The 23,608-nt window shown below is 35.2% G+C and overlaps 1 pseudogene across 1 annotated transcript in view; it reads right to left on the minus strand.

Moving 5' to 3' along the window:
- Window positions 1-21,096: 21,096 nt before the first annotated feature.
- Window positions 21,097-23,608, minus strand: part of LOC150102229 (muscarinic acetylcholine receptor DM1 pseudogene) — a 217,027-nt pseudogene continuing 214,515 nt past the window's right edge. Inside the window, exon 4 of the transcript XR_016548937.1 lies at window positions 21,097-23,090. The product of XR_016548937.1 is annotated as a muscarinic acetylcholine receptor DM1 pseudogene (transcript). The remainder of the gene's footprint in view (window positions 23,091-23,608) is intronic.

A 23,608-nucleotide genomic window follows, 5' to 3' on the forward strand; every position in this document is an offset into this window, starting at 1 on the left:
TGAGTTATAGTCATGTCTAATTTTTTAGGTGCTTTAACAAGCGAATTAGTCAATATTAATGATATCTTTCTCATCTGCAAACTCCAACACTTCATAGGACTATTCTACTTGAAAATATTATAAAGATCTTCGGTATTTGAGATCTCTGCTAAATTTTGTAAACTCATTTCAATTTTGATTTAATTTGGACAATTTAAAACCAATGTATAAGGAAATCTATTTATAAGTGCGTATAGTATTTGAAATCTGCCATTCGTTTATTGTATAGAGGAAATTGATGAAAAAACTACATTTAAATATTGAAACTTACTAATAAAATGCTATTTGAAAACATAAGATTTTAAGCCTATTGTTGAAATCCTTACCCAATAAAAACAACAGAGCACGAGTTGTCAATTTCAACTGTTTATCATGCGTTGTAAATTTCAATCATTTAGCACGCGTAGTATATTTCAATCATTTAGCACGCGTAGTATATTTCAATCATTTAGCACGCGTAGTATATTTCAATCATTTAGCACGTGTAGTACATTTCATTTGTTCAGACTACCTTACGTCACTGATGACGCATACTTCATGTAAATTATTGACACGCGAAACTATCTGTGAATTACAACGTGTCAATTTCCATTGTTACCAATCCAATAGCTTTTCATCTTTTATTCTGTTAGTAATTTAGGCTCGGGAGAATTAAATATTTTGAATGATGTGTCTAGAAAAATCGACATTTATTTTTCTTGTTGTGCAATATATCACCTGCCTTCCATTGTTTGAGAATGCTCGAAGGTCCTTTGTTTTCGGTAAAATGGTTCAAAGATCATCGAGCACATTTCTCGACTAGTGTGCTTCACATACAAGACGATAGTTCTCTGTGGAGTTGAACTCTCTGTCTATCTTTTCCCTAGAGTTTTCTCTCTGTCTTCTGGTTGCACGAGTATATACCAGGTGTAGCAGTGCTTTGCAGAGACTTTTCATCATTTTGGTAGCTGGTGGATCCGAGAGATAACGTCAGAATTTTCTTCCGCACAAACTTTTAAGAAAGTTAGAAAGGAAAAGTATTCTTGACAAAAGTTAGATCGTTTATACTCTCATTTAATCATAAATCCTGTAAATAAGGTTGTACGTTGCATTTTTCTTGAGCTGACTTAATAGAAATGTTCAGATACACAAATACCAGAAAACATCATGGAGTTACCTGACTCTATCACCAGGTGGCACTAGCGATTGAAGCTTTTTAATATAAAGGCAGAAGGAATTCTGGAGTTTAATTTAATCGTAGTCAAAACTTCTAGATAAAACGGGAAAAAAAAGACAAACCATCCACAGAACACACACAAATAGGGAGACATAAGAAGCTATGAGGATAGGAACAACTTATCTTAATTATAATAGACATTAAGCCTTTTTAAAACGCAAATAAATCAGTATTCTTTTCAACCAAATATTTAAAAAAAATGGATATTTGCGGTAAAAAAGTTTACACGAACTTGTCACTAGAGGTCTCTCTGTACACTTATTTCAATCTTGTGAATTTCAGTTAGTTCAGTAATAAGTTTGCATTCCACTAGAGGGTGCCGTGTGTACTTATTTTCAGTCTTGTACATTTCAGTTAATCGGTAACAAGTTGATATGGAGTTTCCACTAGAGGGTGCTCTGTACGTCCATTTCAATCTTGTGCATTTCAATTAGTAGCTTATTATTTATGCCTGTTAAAACACCTGTATATTTCCAAGAAAGAAACATGTGCGCATGCCCATTGTTAACTATGAATTTCTGCATTGTTGCCATCTGACACAATTAAAATACGAAAGCTGATAGGTAGGCACATAGCAGGTGTTATATGAAACACGCTAGACGGTAATCCTTTGCCTTAACGACCATAGCAATGCACAGATGAAACTGAACATGCAATAATATATAGAGAGAGAGATAGAGAGAGAGAGTGAAATTGCACCTTTACTAAATTTGATCCTTTAACGTATGCAGTGAGTAATTCTATTGCCGTGCGTGATTGTATCCGGGCGGAAGGTCACAACGGCGAGACATTACAGGATCTCAAGGTACAAAATTAAAGTTGCTTATAACGGTACTAATTCTTGCCGATGTGCACTACATGCCAAGGCAGTCGACTCGCTTTGGGGCATTTTCGCAATTTATCTGGTAACAGCTGCTGAATGTATTTACGTATTTCAACTGGCCTTTACCTAAACTCAGAGCAAACGTATTTACCAGTTAGTGAAAAACTCCTTTCGAAATATACATACACACTGTAAGTGCAGTGTGTACTTGTTTGGATAAAATATTAAAATCATGTAAAAATTTTAAAAAAAATTGAACATGAAAAAATATTGTTTATTATCGATAAAATTATACAGTTTGGTATAATTCAAAATTACTTCAAAATAAAATCCATTCCTTTAATTGTAATGTCCAAATATTTAAAAAGACGGAGTAAACACGATAAGCACTACGAACACTCTACTACTGGCGCAAACTGCATATAAACAACAGTGGAACTGTGCGACGGACAGTGCCGCATTACGCTAATAGCTCGCATCTCACTGTGACGTGCATATGCGTGCGCGCGTAGCAATATGACACTGTGGTAAACACAGTGCTGCTAGCGTCCTTCGCCCTCCTAAGGGCTACAAGATGGATTTTTATTATTTTTTTAGACAAAATAAGAGAATTGTATAGGATTGTCGATGATTAAATTAAATATTACAAGCAAATATAAATAAATGAATAAATATATTTATGTATCGAGAAAAATTGGGGGTGCCGCAGTTCCGTAGTACCTATGCACGAGCCGCCCCCTGAAACTAATGAACATCGGGCGCTCGACTGATGAGTCTGGAAACTGAAATAGACAACATTCAATATTAAGATGGTGATGTAGATTTTCTTAACCATGAAAGATACCACGTGGGAAAATTTTGTGTGATTTTCAGAGCGTACATCTCTCTCTCTCTCTCTCTCTCTCTCTCTCTAACTTTGACAGAAACAAGTTCTGATATCCAACCTTCGATATTTTAATGTCGACCCAAACAACCCCTTTAATCAATCCCCTAAATATTTCTAAGCCATACGAGAACTTGGAATATCGTTGATGACATCCTCGGTTGTCTTGACAAACTTCCTCTTTCCTAGAAAAGCACAAACTTTTCGAACCGGAAAAAAAAAAAAAAAAAAAAAAAAAAAAAAAAAAAAGATACAGCAGGGATTCTACATGTTTGTCAAGCGATAGTCGATGGGAGATTGTGGCATCTGTCACAAAACGCAGACTCCGATAGCCCATGTGGCGAGATAGGCTTCGTCAAAATGTCGGTGGGGGGGAGTCCGAAACGAGCGTGAAGCTGGCAGCTATCTCGGTGTCGTGCGGTAAAGGAGGCCCTTTCTGTAAGATGCGTTCAAGATGACAGGCTGTCATCTATTAAGACATGCAGTTCGGTATGTTGGAAGGGTGTTTAGCGGCGGTGATTGCGCACTACAAATATTCAACACTGTCATTCGCAAAAATAATTACAAATTCCTCGCAGAAGTGATCTGTCTGCTCACTTTGCCATTTATTCATATTTACAAGTCACAATGAATATATATTTAATCTTCAAGGAAACCTGCAGTACGCAACAAAAAAAAAAAAAAAAAAAAAGTCTTTCCTTATACTTTTTAAAATTTAAATTTTTAAAAAATTTAAATAAATTAAATTATTAAAAAAAGTAACGTTCAATAATTTATTCCTAATTAATACTTTAATTTTTTAAATTAAAATAATTATTGAATTTTAATTCTTGAAATTAGTTTTAAAAATATATTGAACTCTCTAGAATTTAATTTAATAATAATATTTTAATTTTTAATTTTAATTTTTAATTTTAATTTTTAATTTTAATTTTTAATTTTAATTTTTAATTTTAATTTTTTTTTATTTTAATTTTAAGTTTTTTTTTCAAGAACTTGACAAATTCACATATTCTGATGATTTTTTTTTTACCAAATAATTAAAAAAAAATTATTGCCTTAATTCACTATTTTCATCGTTTTTAACTTTCTGAATTTAAATTTAATAATCAATTTTTATTTAAAATCAATATTTAAATTTAATAATCAATAAAAACTTTTAATTTTAATTTTTTAAATTTTAGTTTTTACTTTTTTTCAAGAATTGGACAAATTCACTCGTTCTAATGATTTTTATTTAGAAAAATACTTTATTTAAATTTATTTTATTGCCTTAATTCACTATTTTCATCGTTTTAAAATACAAAATATTTTATATCTAACACATTAGCATTAAGAGAGCAGTTGCCCATTCCTTTTATGTTAATAATGATAGATTATGACGAAGTTTTTGAAGGTTAATCACGATGAGATGACCCTGTGATGTCCATGAGAACAATCCCCAATACCAGGATACCACCACTACCGGCTCACTACTACTACACACACACACACACACACACACACACACACACACACACACACACACACCAACTTACTTATAGGAAGAGCAATTATTAAAACTGTCGGAAGAACGAAAAGTTGGCGACATTCAATAATCTATAAAATATTAAAATGGTTTTTTATTTAAATGGCTTCCAATAATCACAAGATGAAATATTTTTTCATTGGAAATAATTTATCGGTGTAATTTTTTTCTTTTTCTTGGAATTTGCTGCAAATCGTGATTATTGTAGGAAACGTAAAAATCAATGTCCAACCGGATGTGTTTCTGCGGTGATTGCAAAGAGCGAAAAGTAGTTTTGGTCTTAATGCACTTCGCCTTTCGGCCACAGCTACGAATTTGCCGGTCCATAATGATGTAGTGCGGTTTACGAAACAGACGGCTGGATTGACTTGTGGCAAACATGGCAAGATGGACCAAACCATTCTCTTTCTTTCTGTTTCTACAAAATAAATAAAGATCGAATACAGTAGTGAGTAATACTTTGTGAACTTTATCTAAATTTCCGAAAATACAAGGAATGTATTTATTATTATTGGTTTCATTTATCTGTTTTCTTAGAATTTTAATTAGGAAAAAAAAAATCATTATTTTTAAACCAATTCGTTGGATTTTAGGCCTTTCATGTACGTTTTGTTTTGATTTATCTCTTTTTTAATTTAATAATTATCATTTTACTTTGTTTCATGTATGCAGTGGTGTAGCTAGAGCTTTTGCCTCCCAGGACGGTCCCTGAGTTTGCCACCCCTCTCAATACACACCAAAAATACTACAAAAAGTACAACCGACGTTTAGGGAAATAAACGAAAACACCATGTTTATTTTTGAAGTAAAACTTTAATTTCAACATTCTAAAATGTTATTTTTCTTGCTTTTCTGTTAGCAAAATCGTCGATGACATTCTCGAAGTCTATTTCATAGTAAAGTAGGGAATTGTTAATCAATTTTATTTAGAAAAACTCTTACAACTAGCAAACTTATAGCAATTATGAGGAAAATTCGCAGTAGTATTACAATATTTGGAAATGACTTCTCGAAACTGTATTTTAGAATTAACTGCAAAAGTTCAAAAAGGTTCAACGTGCCGCCCGGGGTGGACCATCCCCTCCGCCCCTCCCTAGCTACGCCAATGTATGTATGCCATGTTTATTTGATTCATTTATTTACTTTTTTGTGTTCTTCAGGTTTCTTAGATTTGTTTCCAAATTTAAACCAAACACATGACGTTGATCTTTTGTTCTGCATACTTTAGTTTGAATTTTGACTTATGGCTACATTTAGTTCGGTTTAAAAATCCTTTTAATAATAATAATAATAATAATAATAATAATAATAATAATAATAATAATAATAATAATAATAATAATAATCTAACGTCTTTTATTCTCTTATAGGGAGTAGGTGAGGCCTTTAAACCCTTTCTAGCTTTTGGAGATTGAGTGGGCGGTTTAATCTCCACGGGTAGCCAATCAGAGATAGCTAAACAGCAGAGCTCGATGCTATCAGTGAATCGAGACTTTCAGGGAAAAGATTATTGAACCTTTCCTTCCATCTTGTGATCCCTAAATCCAAATATATGTTATGTAAAATTTCTGTTAGTTGGCCTCACAAACTTGAATTAAGTTTGTGAGACCAGCTAACAGCAAAATAGATCACAGTTCTGAAGATTAGATTCGTTGTTCTTATTAAGAAAAATGTTTATAATATATTTATATATTTATTTTTGAATATGCATGCTAAATACGTGAATTCTTGTTATTATTAGCCCCTTTTTTTAATGTTTTCTGCAATCAGAAATGCAGTTCAAATTGATACAGTTTTCTTAAAACCGTATCAATTTGAACTGCATTTCTGACTGCATCTAGCGGTCTCTAGTGGCAGAAATGTGAAACGCAGCAAAGTGCTGGAAAGTCTAGAAACGTCGTTAATCACTGCTGCGTGGGTTTCCTTAAAAATTAAAACAAAAAAAAATTTAACACACACACACACACACACACACACACACACACACACACACACACACACACACACACACACACACACACACACACACACACTCTTGTAAATCTGATTTAATTTAAACAGAAATTGCATTAAGATCTGAAATTAAAAAAAAATGATTTCATCTGAGTATATTTGTTAATGTTATTTATTTAATTACTTTATTTATTCAATTATTTTATTTATTGTTTGTTTAAATTTTGTTTCGTTTATAATTTTAGTATTGTTTTGCTGTTTTAACAGGCATGATATTGCTATGTTTTCTTTCACATAACATATAGGCCTAAAATACGTAAGAAGGCAGAACGTCTGTGTTTCTGATAGGCCTAAAATACGTAAGAAGGCAGAACGTCTGTGTTTCTGATAAGCCTTAAATACCGGATATCGACATCATCATCATTTCACCATCATCCATCATTTCGTGGAAGTATCCTACATCAGCAAGGGTATGCAAGATATCCCGATAACTCAATTAAAATACATTTATGAGTCAGAACATGATGACTGCTCATCTTGGAAGAGAAAAAAATTTCCATGCTTTTTTTTGGCAGTGAATCCACTAGACAGTAGAAGGTGTTTTGAGGTATTCTCGACCCTCAATACCCTACAAGTCAAAGACCAAGTGAGGCACTAGCAGATGCTGCATTCCACATGATCCAATGTTCGGAATCAAATCAGGAAAATTAAGCGTCCAGGAGAGTACATGGAATGCTTGGATATGCTCTTTTAACCATGAGAGGATTGGATCATGGAGGGTTGTCTTGCTAAAAGAGTCCAAATTCATTGAGCCACATTTGTAATCATGTAGGACGATACCACGTCCAAAACAATCTCTACATAAAAATTAGTGGTCACAATGAGTTGAATGGGAGATGAGAGGACCCACTGATGTCCACGAGAACAATCTACATACCAGGATGCTGCTACCATGGGGTGGCATGTTTTAGTTCACGAGCGTATATTCTAAACCCGTATTACATGGTTCATTCATTGGCCTATACCTAAATACGTAATTTAGGCCTAAATTACGTATTTAGGTATAGGCCTACACATCTATACTTTCATTTACATCTTTCTAGATTTAAGTATGGTAATTTCATATATAAATTTGATTATTTGAAACTCATCTTTTTCAAATTTCTATTTATAAAAGTTTTTATTTTTATAAGAATTGCAATTATAAACACATCCGAATAATTTTTAAGTCAAAGCATTACTTTTTCTACTTCTTTTGCGTAAACGCCATTGTTCAGACCCATACGATGGTTTGCTTAAAATTATTCGGTAAAAGGGCGTTTCCACTTTTCGCTTAAAGACCCAATAATTTTAAAATTAGATACGAGAGGGTCTGGAAAGTTCTGATAACACCTAGAACAAAAATGATATTAAAGCAACCGATATAACCACAAGAAAGAACATATCTCAAAACCCTCTAACCTCCATATTTCGAATTGTAATAATATTTTCTTTTAGGATATATAAGAAGACATAAAATTAATTAATTTTTATTCTGGGTATTTATAAGAACCCTCCAGATCTCCTCTTAGATATACTGATACCATTACACTTTTACCTATCTAATGCGTATTTGGGTATAGGCCTAAAGTTCACATGTAACTTTAGGCCTAAATTACGTATTTAGGTATAGGCCTACACATCTATACTTTCATTTAAAAATATCGAGTAATTTTAATTCGTCATCGATATAAAACAATATCGATATAAAACGATCTAGGCCTAAAGTTCATATGTAACTTTAGGCCTAAATTACGTCTTTAGGTATAGGCCTACACACCTAGTTTATACTTTCATTTAAAAATATCGAGTAATTTTAATTCGTCATCGATATAAAACAAATGCTAAAATACATAATTTATATTACATATTATGACTAAATAGTGCATTATTATATCTCTAAAGAAGTTAAAGTACTCTCTGTCCTCTCTTTGGCAGTTTTATATGCTTTAAAATATTGGTTCTTTTTACATTGGAAGCTCCTCCACTGCATTTCGCTATTTCTGCTGCCTACTAACTTTAGTTTTATTCTTTCTGTCTTTCAACCGGCTATAAGCAGGATTTAGATAAATGGAAACCCCGGTGAGTGTATAGCAATGCAATATAGATATATGAAGTCGCAGGTTACTGCACATGCCTGACTAACAAGGGGGAAAAATAAAAGTGAACGATGAAATCGGCTTCCTCTGAAGTACTTGCAGACGAAGCGAATTTAAAAGTTTCTTGATGGTTAACAGGCATAAAGTTGGGAAGATTGGACGATCTATAGCTCTCCTGGAAACTCAAGTTGAGTATCGTATAAAATGTGGATGGCATTAGTAATAAATGGATGGGAAAATAAAGTCAATAATGCTTTGAAGGACGTTTCGTATGAAGTATATTGTAGAATTATATAATTGTTATTTATGACAATTATAAATTAAGCTCATGCAAGAATGTGATCTTGATTTCAAATAACATTGGGTGCCATCTGGTGAAAGGTTCTACAACTACTGTTTTGCTGTACAACTCACGGCATGAAAATTGTATCTAAAACATAAAAAAAAGCAATTTTTTGATATTGTTCTTCTATGTCGTAAATAAAAGGAAACAATTTTTTTTTGTCAATAAAGAATAGGGTTAGAACCTCGTTAATGTGGCTTCATAACAGTTTTCGAGATGGCCACATTCCATACGACAATTCTCGGTGATGACTTAAGATTAACGACCGACTCATTTTTTTTTTTTTCCTTACTCATACTTTTGTGGTTTAATCTGTGCGTAGCTCCGTTCTTGCAAAGATGCCCCCAAATAATAAAACGTAACAGGCGACGACAAGGTACGGAGCACTGCCGGCGACTGCAATACTTGGTCGTTATATTAAAGTGCCTAATTACCAACCCGTGCTTAATGACGAAGAACGGAATCCTCGAAACCAGCGTTCCTATCTCAACCCCCCCGCCCATGAAGGGAAAAGTCATCTTTCTGTTTCATAACACCTCAAACTTCTCGCAAAAGTGACCCCCTCCCCCCGAAAAAAAAAAAAAAAAGAAAGGCAGAAGTTAGTCTATTTATTTACAGAACTATATGGAGAGATAGAAAAATGGAGAGAAGAGAAATAGGCAGTTAGTGTCATTACTATCCAACAGGGGAAACCAAATGTTGCTTATTATTTAGACGGCTATCAACCGGAATGGTGCAGACCACCCATCAGAACAGCGTCTTCCAGAAAATGCGCATTTGCTGTTTCGAACAGCTCACCTGGAAGCAGGCAGATAAGAAGGCCTCTCAAACAAGATCATCGAAACTAGCAGCTCTCTGAGAAACACGTGCTACCATTTATCTTATTGCTACACGGGCTATTCGAAGAAGGCACGCGCTCTGAGACAAGCCAGTGTCATAAAGCACACCCCACCAGTTTCATTGCTGTGTCGTAGCCATAAATCGGACTACAAATCCCAAGAAATGTTTCAGGATGCGCTCGTTCATTGGAACAAAATCCCATTCTCTTTCTGCTCATTGCTTGCTCCCCCCGTCTTAATTACAATACGTTATTAATTCCCGCTTTTAATTAACTGCTTTTAATCAGTATCTATCGTGATTGTGACGTCATTTATCCTGATAGGCCTAAAATATATAAGAAGGCAGGAAGCGTCTTAATAGTCATCCTAAAATCTACAGTTTTGCTGATAGGCCTAAATTATATAAGAAGGCAGAAGGCATGTTTCTAATAGGCCTGAAATGCCTACAATAATTATTGAAGAAAAGCCTAAAAGACTTCTCGTAAATTAAGACCCGAAATGAAGCCATTTTGGCTTCAATAATTACAAATAATTACAAATTACACATCGATCACTTATGATAAATCCCTGACTTAGGATTATTTTGGTACGAATAAGGGTTTTTTTGCTCTCTTAAAATTTCTGCCTGGTCTCTGATGAGAACCAACAGTTCGAAATCGCTGTCAGCCCAGTGAAACAAAAGAAAACTAAAGCAGTAATAAAAGATGAATATACGGATCCCTGGTCAGAGTCCAGTAATCCGTATATTCACCTTTAGATCTTTTACGATTGCATTGCCATGCAATTTCAATGTGCTGAGGACGTTGTTCTCACAAGCTTTTTTAAAACTATTTTTTTTAAAACTTCTATAAAACTTTTTAAAAGATCTATTTTTTTAAAACTTCCTAAGTATCTTTCATACATTCGGCATGAAATAAGGATAGATCTATAATATCCCCCAATTTGTATTAAACTTACAGTTCTTGTATTAGACTTATAGACTTACAGATGACCTTATCATCATCTTAAGGCTGAAATAGATCTATCGTCCTTCTCATAGGCCTCAAATGAATCTACAGTTTTTCTGATAAGCCTAAAATACAATGAAAAGGATGAAGGTCTCTCTCGAACAGACTTTAAATGGATCCATAATCTACCTAACGGGCCTAAGTTAGTGGACCGACAGTCATTCCGACAGGCCTAAAATACGTAAATAGGCAGAAGGTTAATAGGCTTAAAACACGTGAGTAGGCAGAACGTCAGTGGGCCTGAATACGTAAGGTCTGTGTTTCCGATAGGCCAAAAATATGTAAGAAGGCAGAACGTCTGTGTTTAGGATAGGCCTTAAATACCGTATGAAAGATTACCGAAAGTGTCTTTTTCATTGCTTTTTTTTTTCAAATCTTCCCAAAACTTTATCAGTTAAAAAAACCTCCAAAACTTTATTTGTTTATTTATTTTTAAGTGTTTCGAAAGTTTTTTTTAGCGTTTATGTTAGGCTTCTAAATCTGTGCTATTCAGTGTTTTAATTTAAAAAAAAAAGGCATTGGTTATTATGTAATTTTTTATGATCATCTTAAGTAGATTCGAGAGAGAGAGAGAGAGAGAGAGAGAGAGAGAATGAACATTAAGTAAAGAGATGAAGTATCAAATTCCCTTGATCATCTGCATATTATTGAGCTCATAAAATGGATGGTTCCTTAGTGTTTCCACCTGTCATCAGGTGAAATAAACAGACATGCATTTAATCATAGAAGGGTTTGTTATCTGCATTAAGACACCATTAATTATTCCTTGTAACATCTTTTGCCCCAACAGGCCATTAATCATATCTTAGGTTGATGTACTGGGGATGTTGTTTATCTGAGAAGACCAGACAAAGAAGATGAATATGCACTCGAAGTTGAAATTTCATTGTAAAAATTTGGAAAATAAGTCGATTTCATCTATTCTACAACAACGAAGATCGTTTGGCCATTGGCGCGCGCAGTTGCATTCTTGAAAGTTACAAGCACTCGGTTAATTGTTGAAGGCAAAAGTGCAAAATGTAATTGTTAAGATGAATGTGCTCTATTGTTAGAAGATTTTTCCTTTTTTCTTTTTTTTTTTGGTTTCTAAACCGCGTTTTAACAAAACGAAAACTGACTGGTGGCATCTTTCCATAACAGATGTTCGTCAGACTTGTATCTAAACATTAAATTAATTCCGAATGCGCTTTTTTTTTCTTTGTATTTACGTCACATTTTCTAGTAATAGTGCAACAGAATCTTAAACTACTGATTACAAGAAGATTTCATTGATAAAGAGCTGCACACGGGTAAAAACTTTCTTTAATTTAAACTTTGGCTGTAGACTATCATTAAAAGGAGCGCATAATTTGCCAGAGCGAGTAATGGAAGATTTTTTTGTATATATATCAAAGCAGCTTAGAGATGCACATCAACCACACGATTTAATGGATTACACTATGGACAGAAGATGGGAAACAGTGCTCGTTTCTGACAGAACAACTATTAAAGCGCTTCCCCTAAATTATCATTTTTTTTCTTGTATTCAGGTGCAAGCATCCCGGGCAGGTTTCTAGAGTAAGAATATAAACAATATTCTAGGCATAGCGAAATTCTAATTGCATTGCAAATATAAATTAATTTTTCAACTTCATGTTGAAGGCATGGATCGGCTGGCTATTCCTACTAAAAGTTATTTTATGACCTCGTAAATTCTAAGAAAAATATGGAGCAAGGTGATAGCTTTTTCTTAAATATTACTGTTTTATATTGTGCATCTTTTTTCCAGGTAAAAAAGTAGAGTTTCAGCGCGCATAGCGCGCTAAATGCAATTTTCTTTCTTTTTTTCATTTGGAAATTATTAAATTTTTAATTTCCGAATAGGGTCTGCATATTTGTAACTTTTTTTTTCACTCAAAAGTTAATCTTAGGAAGTATTAGCAAAAATCTCTTCACTGAATTTTGGATGACTCGTCTATTTCGTTTTTGACGAAGTCATCAGATGCAATGCCATACATTGATTATCGGTTATGTTCTACCTGGCCAGCACAAGCAGAACTTAGTGTTGACTTGGAAACCTGGAACTGTGACGTCATATGCGTCTTGACTAACAAACAAATAAGGTTTGTTTTATATAGAGATAATTAGAAACAGCGTTTGAAGACGCTAAAGGGTTCATCAATATGAATATAAAAAGTTCTTTCGCATAAAAATATATTTTTTTAAATTTCAAAAAAGCTTTAAATATTTTTTAATTAACAAAATTAAATATTTTTTAAAATTTTCAAGAAAATTAAATAGTTTCTAACATTTTTAATTTCTAACATTTTTTGAAAGGTTAGAAATATTTCTATAAAAATTTTAATAATATTTTCAAAAAATTTCAAGAATATTGTCAAAAATTTCTACAAATATATTCCAGGAATCTTAAGAAATTATTTTTTAAAAAATGTAGGAATTTTTTTGAGAAATTTTTAAGAATATTTTCAAAAAATTCGAAAATTATAAAAATATTTCACCAAAATATTGAAAAATATTTTTTTAAAAATCGACGTTAAAAATTAAACTAAAAAAAGTCAAATACATATTTTTTGAAAAATATGAAAATAATCAAACTAATCATTTAAAATAATAAATCTCCTAAACTTTTAAAATATCAGTGTCAAAACGTATTTATTTATGTGTTGTCGTGACCAGTATTTATGACATAGTAAACAACATTGGGAGACTCCTTCAACATAAGAGGGTATTCGAAGTGCCTGAATGCCAATATCTGTGGGGAAATTAAAGATGAGAATGCAGCAATACACATCCGATCACGCAGAGACATCTCTTCTCTATTCTCCGGTGATGTTTAATCACCACACTTGTGTGAAGTGGAGGGTGGCGAAGGGAGGGACGGAAACCATTCATTATTGAGGGAAAATGAAGTTTGAGTGAGTTGGCAAGTGATTGATGACATAGGCAAGGAATAAATGCAGATCTCTTTTGAAGGAATCGTAGAATACGTAAAATTTTTAATATTTCATGCCTGACTGATTTATAGTATTATTCCATTGTTAGATCTTCCTTCCTCTTATTATTCGTCTCGTAGCTCAAAGTAATAAACTTTTATTATCCGAGGTTTCAAAAAAAAAGAACAAAATTGTTCACAGCATACAAGTATTGTGAAATGTTCCGTGTAAAAATTTACATATTTATACACTGCTTAGCGGGATTTTTTGTCTGATATTTCATTTTCTAAAAAATTTTTTAGAAAAAGCTAATTTAATTTACTATAGAATTAACTAAAGATATGCAGACGAAATCAAATATGAAATCTATCTTAAGTTAGAATTTAATTGCATAAAAATGGAAGTCAATTGTCAATTTCATTGTTAAAAAAAAGTCGTTGGCACTGACGTAATATTTCACACTGAAAACGATCAGCTCGCGCTGAATTGTTAAAAGCGACATGAAAACAACATTGTTATCATACGTGCTTAATTGTTAAACTGAAGTAAAGTTTTACATGAAATATAAATGAAATTTTTTGCTTATATATCCTTTAACATCCGGGAAATGGAAATCAATTGTTAATTTCATTTATAAAATAGTCGTTTGGCACTGACGTAATATTTCGCACTGAAAATGATCAGCGCGGGCTGAATTGTTGAAATCGACATGAAAAACAACATTCTTATCATAAGTGCTTAATTATTAAACTGAACTGAAGTTTATGTGAAATATTTTGTCAATTTCAAAGTTTTTGCTTATATCATTTAACATCCGGGAAATGGAATTCAATTGTCAATTTTATTTATTAAAGAGTCGTTTGGCACTGACGTAATATTTCGTACTGAAAAATGACCAGCGCGCGCTGAATTGGTGAAAACAACAATGTTGTTATGAGTACTTAATTGTTAAACCGAACTCAAGTTTATATCAAACATTTTGTCAATTTCAAAGTGGATTTTTGGCTTATACGTGCAGCATTTAACATCCGGGAATTGGGAATATCAACCGATTCTAGTCCTGCTCATCAATTCGCTTATGGTTAATTGTTCTCATCACCAATTCATTGTTGGCTTTACTGTGATCATATAGATGTAATTCTGTCATCTACTCTTCCATCTACATAGTCACGGTTGAACAATATATTACCCGCATGCGTCTGTATTATATTAATATTATAATAGAAGTTTATGGTCCTCGAACTGCTACTATTAATACATACTGCATATTTAATAGAAAATTAAGTATATAACGCATATTGTTATAACGGGTATGGAAAGATCAAATCATAGCATTTTTCCCTCATCAATGCCGTGGAAACCAAAACTGAGATACCCAGAAAAATTTCATAATTGATTAGAAAAATAAAATACAAGAATATTTTAATGTTTGCCAAATATTTCAGTCAGAAATTAACTGACTATCCTCAGTGGCTTGATAGGAACAGTTTTTAACAAGGTGGAATACCAACAATTGATCATTCAAAAGTAGAACGAGCCTCCTGATGTTACATTGTTGTTCTGGATTGGATTGTAGGAATCGAACAGATGTGTACTTTTTTCGGAGAAGCCATTTAATTTCATATGAGGTTTCATAGTTGAAAGTTCTTTCTGTAATTCATGAGGAGTTGAACAATTAGTTCTAGCTCGTCGGATTAAACATTTTATGATTCTTGTTTTTGATAAGGATGATGAGCAGATTGCTCGAGAATATAACGTCCAGTGAAAGTGGGTTTTCTGTAAACTGTTGTTGTTAGAATACCTGAAGGTGAAGGAGGATGTCTAAAGAGGATAACTCGTTGTCTTTTTCAATCTCCATGGTAAACTTAATACGAGGATTGATTCTGGCTAAAAAGGAAGGTAAGGAATCTCTGTTATGAGGCCACACTGAAAAGATGTCGTCCATATATCTCATCCAAAAGGATGGTTGGGGGGAATATAGATGAAAATAGGAGTCTTCTAGATGTTCCAAATAAAAGTTGGGTAGAGCAGATGAAACTGGACTCCCCATGGCCATTCCTTCTACTTGGTTGTAGAATTTGTTTTGACATAAGAAATATCCAGAGTGCATCACGAAATCGAATAATTTTATATCTTGTGGGTAGATGTCAGCAAGTAATTGCAAAGTCTCTTTGCGAGGTACATTATTATACAGAGATTCTACATCGAAGCTCACCATAAGATCAGTAGATTGTAATGAGATATTTTTTAATTTATTCAGGATATCCGAAGAGTTTTTCAAAAAAGAGCTTGATTTGCCTATACGTGATTTTAATAATTTCGCTAAATATTTGACTATGCGGTAAGTAGATGAATCAATAGAATCAAGTATAGGACGGAGAGGAATGTCTGTCTTGTGAATATTTGGTAGACCATAAGATCTGGGAGGTCTTGCAAAATGCGTTTTTAACCTTTCTATTGTCTGCATCTAAACTTATCACCTCATCTTCAAGGGAATTTAATTTCTTCAGTTGCGTGTTGGCGAGTTCGTGATCTCGAAGTAAATCAGAAATTTTTCTTCTATAGTTTGAAGAATCCATAATTACTTTCGCTTTTCCTTTGTCTCCCAAAAAAAGTACACAACATCTGTTTGATTCCAACAATCCAATCCAGAACAACAAAGAATCAATTCGTCGAGTTCCAATTCCATATATTTCCGGGATTTCAGAACCAATTTCAAGAATTCTGAAGAAATATTATTTAACAGCCACTTTTATCCCTATTAACAAAATATCCCCCTATTTCCCCTTTTCTAAAGATAAACGTTCAACTATGTCTCTGCCTGGTGTGTACTACCAAGTTCTTTGTAACTGCAATCTGTCCTACTTTGGACAAACAGGACGCTCTATAAAAAAAAAAAAGAATTCAAGAACATCAATCATACATTCTGCACAACAAATCTGATAAGTCTGGATTGGCTCAGCACAGGATAGAGACAAGCCACAACATCCTCTGATCCACGACTCGCCTTCTACACAGATGTCGCTATAAATTCGAACGCCTATTCAAAGAGAGTGCTGAGGTCTTACTTCAACGCCTTAACTTGAATCGAAAAGAACTGTATATCCTTATCAAAAACATGTAAGCGTTTAATCCGGGTAACACACTAATTTTTTTTTTTTAATTGAGACCTTTAATTCTTACATTAGTCTAATGTTATCTTTAATTGAATTTATAAATGAAGATTGTTATATGAATTTGTGAATTAATACCTATAATGTACTCATCACTCAGATGAAATGTACCTCTATTCAACGCTTAACAATGTAACATCACGTGGCTCGTTCTACTTTTGAATGATCAATTGTTGGTATTCCACCTTGTAAAAACTGTTCCAATCAAGCCACTGAGGATAGTCTGTTAATTTCTGACTGAAATATTTGGCAAACATTAAAATATTCTTGTGTTCACGTGTTTATAATTCTTTCTTTGAATTATATTTAGCCAGAACGGAGTTATTATGTTATTACAATTCTGAAACGATTTTTCCAAACTTTGGGCACAAAAATTGGTCCAATTGAAACGAAAATTGAAAGAATCAGAAAAGTATTAATAACGATCCTAAATGTCAAATATCAGCACACTCCGTCCATTCGGAGCCTAGAAATAACCCACACAAACGAATGGATAGCTAACAATTAACATTACAACAATGTATGGTTTCTGAAAACGCAAAAGAAATTGTATGTATTGTTGCGTAATAAATTGCAATGCCTGTAGAAGGCGCTACAGTCTGTGGAAAATTAATAATGCCTAATACAGGTAATTACAGATCAATAAGCGTCTGCTGAATGCAATATTTTAGCAAGTATGTCGATGTGTGTGTGTGTGTGTGTGTGTGTGTGTTTGTCAATATTTGCTCAAAGCAATTTATAGATTTGTCTGGGTGATTTAAGGAAACTTGGTGAGAGAAGCTGTAAATCTGGTCACGTGCTAAAGGTGGTTTAATATAACTTCGCGAAATGGGAGATGCACGGAAATGAGAACCTCAAAATAGCCTAAAGGGCAAAGATTTCAACTTAGGCTAGAATCAACATCGTTCCTCCAATGGATGCCAATTGTGGTTATAATCATTCCATTTGACATTTTGCAGCGAGTGTCTGTAATTAATCGTACGTTAAATATTCAGTAGAGTAATCACGAACGATGGAAACAGAACCGGATCCTATATTAGCTACTCTTGCTTAAATTATCGAAATTTCAATGGCTTCTCTTGTCAAACGACTGAAAAATACCAAAATTAATAACTCTAGCTCCTAGAACATTAACATTGACTAATATTAGCAAATTTACATTTCACAGTTATGGATTGTTCATTTCAATGTTAAGAAATCGTTGACGTTAAAAGTTTCAGGGAAAAAAATGACGAAAAACGAAAAATGCCGTCAGGTGGCAGCACTGAAGAAATCGCAAATAAGTTTAGAAGCGTAATGTGGTCGATTAGAACACGGCATATAATACGAAAATTATTATTATTATTGTATAATAGGAAAATTATTACTTTTTGATAGTTATAGATCGACAGGCGATTATTTAATAGTATTGAAAGTACAGATTGAAGTGAGACAGCTTATTTTTTTAAGAGAAACGACACCTAACGGAAATAATGTGGAAACTACTGGATGGTAAAATATTATTTTTGAAGGGAAATATTAATCGCTTAACCACTGTTGGTCTTTTTCACCATCTTCACTATTTTATTCAACAGATTTAATGTCCTGGTCAGGGGAGGCTCGTGCATAAGCACTGCGGAACTGCAGCACCCGCCAATTTTTCCCGATATATAAATATATTTCTTAATTTATTTATATTTGCTTGTAACATTTAATTTTATCATCAACAATCCTATACAATTCTCTTTTGTATAAAAAATAATAAAAATCCATCTTGTAGCACTTCGGAGGGCGAAGGATGCTATAGTTCGTCCACCGATATGAGGTCCCTCGACACTTCTGCGCATGTCAGAAAAAGGAGAATCCATTCCGATAATAGGGTAATCAGTCTGTCTTCTGGGATGTGTTTGTTTATTATTACAGGTCGGAAAATTTAGCTTTTCTTTTACGAACATTGTTGTTTTTAAAGTGTAACTATTTTGCTTGTAGAACAGTTGGAAAAATGTACGTAGAGTGTTAATACGTGCAAATACTGCGACTTTTCAAAACAAAATCCAATTTCATGAAGTATTTTCCTTAAAGTTTCTCTTTTCCAACGAAAATTAATTTTTTCTTTAAGCACAGGAATCAATTTCGGAACAGTTGGCACTCTTTTCTCGACCACGTAAAATTCGTGAATAGCTCTTATAACGTCTACATCAAAATCATTCAAAGCTACGGTTTCGATGATTTTCTTTCTCTGGCGCTTTTTTTTTTTTTTTTTTTTTTTTTTGGGAGATTTAAATGTTGGCTTACCTTCATCTTTTGATTCCCTACGAATTCTTTTAACAATCGACCCCGATACGCCCGCAATTGCACTTGCACGTTTTATGACTTGAGAAAGGGGAACAAGAAGACGGCCTTCGGACGATTCTTTTTCGCAGAATGTCAGCACATTATTCAATATTCTTTTGCAAGAGCTACTGAAACGTGTAACAATAGAACTTGTTGACTGTACTGGATCCATCATACAAATTAATAATAAAAAAATAATGCAAAAAAAAAAAGCGACAACAAAAATCAAGCTAGTACTAGTACAGCGACAGACAAGAAAGCACGTGATTTCGCATGTTGGCGACCAATTCGTACATCCTTCATTTCTTTCTCCCCTTCAGCATGAATCGACTATTCTTGGCAAAATGCCAAGGAGAGATCTACAAACGGTGGGCGAACTATAGCAGCACTGTGTTTACCGTAGTGTCATATTGCTGCGCGCGCAAGCATATGCACGTCATAGCGAGATGCGAGCTATTAGCGTAATGCGGCACTGTCCGTCGCGCAGTTCCACTGTTGTTTATATGCAGTTTGCGCCAGTAGTCGAGTGTTCGTAGTGCTTATCGTGTTTACTCCGTCTCTTTAAATATTCGGACATTACAATTAAATCCCCCCCCCCCCAACACACACACACAATGCTTATATTGTATCCAATATCCATGTTACTAAAACTGAACATTTATAGTACAATTTTATGAGTCAATATTACAAATATTAAGTAGCCTGCAGTGCGTTAGCCTCTCTGTATTAGCATAAAGCTATCTCTCTCTCTCTCTCTCTCTCTCTCTCTCTCTCTCTCCCAAAAAATGCACTTACCGATTTCCATTGCAACACTCGAAGAAAGGTAGCTCTGGAGTTTTGGCGACGTGTGAAAAAATGAAAACTATGAGCAGCTGCACATCGTTGTCTGGAAAAGCTAATGTGATTTTTATGACGACTTACACAACAACGGGCTGCACCGCGTGAAACAAAAAAAAAGGTTCCTGTAATGACGTCATTAGCATCAGACAGCATAGATATACGACAAAGGACCAAAGGTTAAATAGACATTCAGAGGCTTTTCTTTTCTTTCTTTTTTTTTTTTGTATGTAAGAACAACTAAGACCGGACTTTCTTTACTGAACGGTGAAAAGAATATCCGTGAAAAAACAATTTTTTTTTTCCTCTATAAATGAAGACTGATTATTAATTCCGGAAGTTGTGTGCTGCCATCTAGCGATTATACCTGCAGTAATTTTTGCAAGGTAATCCGATTATGATTTTTTAAAATGAAAAAATTCTGGAATTGAGTGCTGCCACCAGGTGCTCCCATGTGCAGTTACTTTTCGATTTATTCCGGTTATGAAGTTTTAAAGCAAAAAAAAAAAACTTTTTCCGGAAGTACGTGCTGCCACCTAGTGATTATACCTGCAGTAAGTTTTAAATTATTCCAATCATGAATTTTTAAAGCTAAGAAAAAAGAATTTTTTCCGGAAGTGCGAACTGCCACCTAGTGACTACATCTGTAATTACTTTTTTTTAAATAGTCCAGTTAGTATTTTAAGGAAACAAGTTATGTTCCGGAAGCGTGTGCTGCCACCTAGCGATTGTACCGTCAGTTACATTTTAACTTATTTTGTTTATACATTTTTAAAATGTTTTATCCGGAAGTAAGTGCTGCCACCTAGTGTTGGTATCTATAATACTTTTTTTTAAATATTCAGCGCGATTTTTAAAGAGAAAAAAAAAGTTTTGTTCCGGAAGTGCGTGCTGCCACCTAGCGATTGTATTGGCAATTACATTTTAAACGATTCCGACTGAATTTTTAGAGTAATAAAAAGTCTTTTTTTTTTTTATATTGACGCTTTTATTACATAACCTAAGTCATCGTATGACATTCATTTTGTGTGTAGTATACATGGTGTACAAAGATATGTGAACAAATAGTCCTTAGCTAAAATATCCCCGACTGACTAAGCTACTTTTCTTATTATGCCATTTACATGAAAGAATTCGAATGTAGGTACGTCTAAAATTGGCGTTACACAATGCATAGCAGAGGGGGTTCACGGTGCTGTTAATATAACACAGATAATAGGCGAAGTTCCATAAACCCTGCGGGATACAGTCGTCGTTTTCACATCTGCTGAGGGTTTTGATGAGCACCAAAACGTTGTACGGAGTCCAAGTAATGATGAAAGCCAACAGGATCGCACTCAATGTCTTGGCGGCTTTCTTCTCCTGCTTTCTTTCTTGCTGCTTGCGTTTCTTTTTCGGAGCCCGATGTTTCGCGACTTGTTTGTGTACCAACTTCGCGTGCAGAGGGAGTCTGACGACGTCCATCGAAGCATCCGGAGGTCGAAGAGATCCGTGGCGACATCTACCGGCGTTCGAAGCCTTCGGGTCGGAATGAATGCTCGGACTTTCCGACTCCATCAGGGGTTCCATGCTCGTTTCGGCTTCCACGTCTTCCTCTTCGACGATCATTTTGATCGACGCTTGCGACTCCGCTTCTCCTTCTACCGATGGGTGAGTGGGCAGTCGAATGAGAATCGTGTACACCGAATCGGAGGAATAGGAGCGAGTGGCGGGGATTTTGGAAGTCGAAGGGGTGACTTCTAGTCTTCGGGGGCCGTTGCGATCTGTCATGGGGATCGGGGGTTCGTTAGAAGTGCGGGGATGAGTGGGATGAATCTGAATGAGATGGTCCGAGCGAAAACTCATGGTGGTTGTGCGTGAACAAGGTTGAATCGGGGTTTCGGCCGAAGCGGGTGTGGTCGCCGGTGATCCGTGACTGGTGCTGTCTTCGTCGGCGATTTCGGCTTCGCGGTCCAGTTTGCAAAGCGTGAAAAGCAGTTCCTTCAATCGCTTGGGTCTCGACTTGTGATTCGCGGGCATGTACTTCGAGGTCTCCACGCACAGCGAGGTGGGAACGTAGGTGGTCTCGGTCGCATCTTCCAACACGCACGATCCGCTTCGTGACCTTTGACACTCCTCTCCTTCGGGCGGGTCGTCGCTCGAGGTCGACTTGCGGCTGTCGTCTTTCTTGCCGGCTTGCAGATGCGTGAGGTCCTTCTGTCGCTTCTCGGTCTCGCGCCAAATCCTCCAGTAGAGGATGATCATGACCGTGACGGGCACGTAGAAAGCGGCCAGGGCAGTGCCGAAGGTCACGTAGATGTTGGTCTCCAAAAACTGAATGTAACATTCGTGCTCTTTGACCATCCTCTGACCTTCGATGTACGGCCACGCGTAGATCCACGGAGGCCACAGCAACAACGATATCACCCAGGCGGAGGCGATCATGCAAGCCGCTCGACGCGTCGTGCGCTTGGCCCGATAGGTCAGAGGGCGCGTCACCGAGAAGTACCTGTCGAAGCTGATGATGAGAAGATTCAACACCGACGCGTTACTGTTGAGGTAGTCCAGTGCCAACCACGTATCACAGATGAAAGCTCCCAGCGGCCAGTGACCGAACAGCAAAAGCATCGTGAACAGGGGCATCGAGATGAGGCCGATGGAAAAGTCGGCCACAGCCAGACTCAGAAGGAAGTAATTGCTGATGGTCTGCAGTTGCTTGTCCAGCTTGAAAGAGATCATGACCATTATGTTGCCGATCACGGTCAGCAGGCTCAGAAGCGCGGCCACGAAAGCGATCAGAATCACCTCCGGGATCGAATACGGTGATCCTTGTAGGTTGTCCACGGCGTCGGCAGATTCGCTCGAGTTGATATGCGGGTTCCGAGAAGAAAGCGTTGTCTCGTTGTACAGATTGCTGAAAGTGGACGAGTCCTCCTCCCAAGAGATGGTCGACACCACTTCCATGGTCGCATCCAACACGGCCATCCATCTTGGAGTGGCGTCCACATGTCGATCGTTGCTCCACTTAGATCCCCCCACAGGATTGTCCATCGTAGTGGAGAGCTAGATGATTGTATTGCCGCTAGCTGAAAGAAGAAGAAGAAAATATGATGAGTTGAATAGCCTGGCAAAGAACCAAAGAAGCCATGAAGAGGAAAAAAAGATGAAAGACAATTTAAAATGGTTCCAAACTGTATGACATTTTTTTCATAAAAATTTCATAAATGTTTTGCTTCATAAAGAGTGACTTCATCAGAATTTCATATTAGTTCCGTGGATCAAACGTTAAATAAAAAGAAAAAAATTACAAATATTAGCACATTCAACAACATATGTGTTAAACAAATATGTAAAATCAGATTAAAAATATAAAAAAAAAAGATCAAAAAATCCTTCGCCCACCCACGATACAAAATGTACAATAGGTTTGAACACGACCTTTCGTGGACAAAAAATAAAATAATAATAAAAAAAACGTCAGCTCGTTCATACGTAGTTACAAGAAAAAACTGGTTCAAATGACAACAATGAAGTTTTAGCATAAAAATTTAACAGCAGTACATTTCCAAACAATGCGATTTCAAACAATGTTTGAAAGTATTGT

This window comes from Typopeltis vanoorti, chromosome 10 (genome assembly GCF_054136105.1).
Source record: "Typopeltis vanoorti isolate ZY-2024b chromosome 10, IOZ_Tvanoo_1.0, whole genome shotgun sequence".
Lineage (NCBI taxonomy): Eukaryota > Metazoa > Arthropoda > Arachnida > Uropygi > Thelyphonidae > Typopeltis > Typopeltis vanoorti.